At 42.7% G+C, this 4,714-nt stretch overlaps 1 long non-coding RNA gene across 1 annotated transcript; it reads left to right on the plus strand.

Moving 5' to 3' along the window:
• The first annotated feature begins 2,226 nt into the window (after positions 1-2,226).
• LOC114817897 lies at positions 2,227-4,313 on the plus strand. Its single transcript, XR_005661004.1, has 2 exons — positions 2,227-2,449; positions 2,642-4,313. It is a non-coding gene; the product is annotated as an uncharacterized LOC114817897 (long non-coding RNA).
• Positions 4,314-4,714: the final 401 nt, after the last annotated feature.

Genomic DNA, 4,714 nt, shown 5'->3' on the forward strand with positions numbered 1-4,714 from the left:
GAATAAGAAGTGCGAACCTTGGAGCCAGGGAGGATGGTGATGTTAACTGTGATGGAAAAATCAGGTTGAGGAGTAGATTTACAAGGAAAGATAAGGAGTTTGAGTTTAGATATATTGAGCCTAAAGAGATGGCCGGATGGCCATTTGGAGATATTCTGGAGGCAGAAGACAGCATGAGATTGCAGAGCAGGAGAGAGATAATAGCTAGCGAAAATCGTTTTGTAAGTTACTTGCATATAGGAGGTGGCTAAAGGAAAGTGAGGAGATAAGCTCCCCAAGGGAGAGGATAGAATGAGAAGAAAAAGGAATCCAGAGCACATCCTTGAGGGATGCACACAGAAAAGGGAAGAAGGGAAGAGAGGATCCATCAAAGGTTTTGGAAAATGAGTGGTCAGAGAGGACCCATGGAGAATTGTGTTGGTAAAACACAACACAATTGGCTAAAGTGGCTAAATAGTCAAGGAGGATTAAGAAATTATAGAATCTATTAGATTTGGCAAGGAGGAAGACGTTTATGACCACAGAGATCACAACTGTAATGTCGTGAAAGAGATGGTATGATAACTGGAGGATGCAGGGAGATTCATCAATCCCTCGTATTTTTAGAATGCTCACTGTGTGCGGAGCATTGTGCTAAGCGTTTGGAAAAGTACAACATAAAAAAGCTGGTAGACATACTTCCTGCCCATTATGAGCTGCAGTCTAGAGGACCAGCTTACGGCCTAGGAGCACAATATTCCAGCCATGTTGCCAGTATTATAATTATAAAATGATTACAGGTTTAACAGTATAACAATGCCAGAGAAATATACACAGTAGACACAGGACAAAGATAATGTGGAATGGAATTAAACAGGCCATTAATATCTGGAAGCAGCCGTAGCTCTGCTATTTCCAGCCAATTATCAAAGATCAATCAATCTGAGAGGTTGCAGAGGATTTGAATGAAATATAGGCCGTTGGATTTGTCAAGAAGGAGATCAGTGATGACGTTTGAGAAGGCAATTTCTGTGGAGTGAAGGGGACAGAAGCCAGATTGGAGAGGGTCAAGGAGAGAAATGGAAGACAGAAACTTGAGACAACTGGTGTAGAAAACTGTCTCAAGGAGTTTGGAGAAGAATAGTAGGAGGGAAGTGGGGTGATAACTGGAAGGACCCGTGGGATCAAGGGATTTTTTTTTCCTTATGCTCTGAAGCCACAGCTTTTTGCTTATGTAGTTGTCTGGGAAAATGATGTACTATCTTTAACGGTGTTAACAGTCATCTTAATTTTCGTTTCCATAGTATTGCCCAGTTATGAAGCTCAAAACAAGTCTTTGAATGCAGAGTTGGAAGACCCCACAAAAAGTAGGTCCTGTCCTTTGGTAACACCAAAGCTTAGGGAGGGCTAATTTGGGACAGAGATTTGATCTGGGTCAAGGCACGCAGCTTGGGGTGAAGTGAGGGTGAGAGACCACAGCATCCAGAAATTTTCAGTTCTTCCCCATTTCTCAGATTCAAAGCTGATCTCTAGTAATAACTATAATTAATAATAACTGTAGTATTTATTAAGGGTTTACTGTGATCAGGCATTGTACTAAACACTGGGGTGGATACAAGCCATTCAGGATGGAAAGGGTCCCTGCCCCACATGGGGTCACAATTTAAATACCTATTTTACAAATGAGGTTACTGAGGCCCAGAGAAGTGAAGTGACTTTCCAAAGGTCACACAGTAGACAAGTGGCAGAGCTAGAATTAGAACCCATGACCTTCTGACTCCTAGGCCCATCCTCTATGCCATGCTGCTTCCCATGCTGCTTTGCCACCTCCCAACCATTAATAATAATTGTGGTATTTGTTAAGTACTTACTATAGGCCAAGCACTTTCCTAAGCACTGGGGTAGATACAGGATAATCAGGTCCATCTGGGGATCATAGAGTCAGTAGGAGCGAGAATAGGTATTGAATCTCCATTTTACAGATGAGGGAACTGAGATACAGAGAAGTCACGTGACTTTCCCAGCTATTCTCTTCCCGGTCCACAGTGCAACTAATTGCTCATGCTTTCATCAGCAGAGGGATGATTATGGAGGGGTGAGGTCAGTAAAGATGATTGAAGTGGTCCACACTGCCACATCCCCGGACAAGACCCATGTCTTTTTTCCTCTGATTGACTTGTAGAGGAGGTAGCTCTGATATTGTCAAGGGAATGGAGAAGATTGGATTTAGGATTGATGCTGAAAATCTTTTCTCTAACGATAGTCGCTCTTTTCTATAAAGATATTCTCTCCTTGTGTGATATTATTTCTCTTTCTGGTCTGTTCCTGCTCCCAGTGTCCGGGGAAGTGGTTTCGTTATAAAACGAGCTGTTATCACTACTCAACTGAAAGGAAATCTTGGAAGGAGAGTAAGCACGCCTGTGCATCCCAGAAATCCAATCTCCTGCACATAGACAGCACAGAAGAGCTGGTAAGTCTTCACTTTCCCTGAATTGGCTGGGTTTAAAGACAACATCTGAAGGGAAGCTCGTGTGGTCCAAATAGGAAGAATGTGCCTGTTCAGTGGTGGATGAAATGAGGTGGCCAACGAGCAACAGGGATTAGCCAGTGTCCTTCTAATAAAGGGAGAAAATTCACTTTTTGTGTCGATGATATTCTGCAGGATTTCTTGAAATTATTGACACCTCATGGGTGGATTGGACTGATTCGTAACGGATCTCGTGCTTCCTGGCAATGGGAGAATGGCACAGAATTCTCCAGTAAGCTGTAAGTCACAGGGGGACTGTGTCTATCTCTCTGTCTTACTTTGGAGTTTGTACAGGATTTACACTCCCACGGACCCAGTGAAAAGGGCCTTGAGCCCCAAAATAGGGCAATGACAGAGACAAGAGGCAATTTCAGCTCCGGCAGTGGAAAGAAAAAATAGTTGGAACCTATACATTTCTCTGGGAAATATCCTCAGGTCCCTAGGCCTCTCTCATCCACTCTTGGAGGCGCCACAGATTCAAGTCTGTCCATCATCACAGCAGTGCAGGGGCAGGATAGCCGGTACACAGTCATCAGTCAATTCTAGGAGAGAGGAGAGTTCTCTGTGTGTGCTCTTCCCCATGGAAATATCAGTCAGATCATGGCCTCTGGTCTTCCTTTTTCCCATTGAATTCAGAATGTTCAGCAGGTGAGGCTGCATTACTGTGAGAGTAGATCATTTATTCTGATAGGTTCCTAACTCCTTCCTCATTGAGTGAACCTCTTTCCTACTTCTGAGTTACCTGATTTATTGATTACTAAGGCATTAGTCTAATTGGGTAAGTCCTCACTCTAATGCTGTGAACAGGGAACCACAACACTTTTCTGCCATGGAGAGTGCACCTACCAATTTTCATTGTTTTCCCTTGTACAACTCCTTGGAATTTCTCCATGAGGTAATTCTCCATGGAAATCCCAAAAGAAGTTTATTAAGAACCCCTTCTTGGGTGGAGCTGAAATTCCTGACTCTACCATTTCCGACTCCTTCTTAAACATAGACATACTTGATTTTACTTAGGTGTTCAGGACCAGGCTGGTTTAGCAGAAGAATAATTGCCCAGGAGCTGGACAAAAGGAGGAGAGGCTAGACAGTGAGACTGGTCTTTGGAGACACTGTGATAATCCTTTTCACCATCAAAGGGGTCGATTCCTGACCCTTGTGATGTCTTATACGTGGAGAAAACTGGACTGGGATCTCTAAGTGTTGTAGATCTTCACATAAAAGCATGTCAAACGATCCTAGATTGAAGAATATCTGGAATTTATAATAAATAATCTTTCTTTCCCATTGTCTGTCTTCAGTTGATTTAGGATATGGAGGAAGCTGTGTGCTATACGGACTTCGGGACTTGGCATACTTGGAAGACTGTGCCACGGACAGACACTATATTTGTGAGAAGAAGATTGTGTGACCTTTTTGTTTGGACCTGATGGAATCCATAACTGCCCACCACCTCCTGGATCATCCACTGCTCGGAGACTTTGGAAATATTCACGGAGTCCTCAGAAGATCAGTTTTGGACAGTACTCAAGATAGCTGTCAGTTTTCTTCCTATTTTGGCATCAGTAAGAACCTGAACAGTGGTTGTGGATGGGGATGAGATTAATATCAGAGCTGAAGGGAGACAGAAGCATCAGCGTCCACATCTTTCTGGACTAGTCATCGGTTGATCAGCTTGCCCTCTCACTGGATGCCATCATTATCCCAGATTATGAAAGGAAATGATTTCCCATTGTTAATCGGATATTGTTAAGATCTGGTTAATGAATTATTTACAGTTTTAATAAATGCTTCCAAGTTTCTCTTACTACTTATTAATTCACCTCTCATAATGAGAAATTAATTTAATCAAGAAATTTGGTGATTGACAACGAGTTTCCCATTTGTTAATTGTTTAGTGCTTACTACATGCCAAACACTTCTGTAAGCACAGGGGTAGATAAAGGTAATGAGGTTGTCCTACGTTGGGCACATAGTTTTAATCTCCATTTTACAGATGCAGTAACTGAGACACTGAGAAGTTAAGTGACTTGCTCCAAGTCACGCAACTGGGAAGTGGTGGAGTCAGGATTCGAACCCACATCTTCGGACTCCCAAGCCCATGCTCTTTCCACTCTAACTCTCATCCTTCGAATGAGTCTTTGAAAAGGCATGAGGGTGTCATGAATATCAAATAACTGATGAGAGTTTCCACCATAATCCTTCCCC

Source organism: Ornithorhynchus anatinus, chromosome 17, assembly GCF_004115215.2.
Source record: "Ornithorhynchus anatinus isolate Pmale09 chromosome 17, mOrnAna1.pri.v4, whole genome shotgun sequence".
Classification (NCBI taxonomy): domain Eukaryota; kingdom Metazoa; phylum Chordata; class Mammalia; order Monotremata; family Ornithorhynchidae; genus Ornithorhynchus; species Ornithorhynchus anatinus.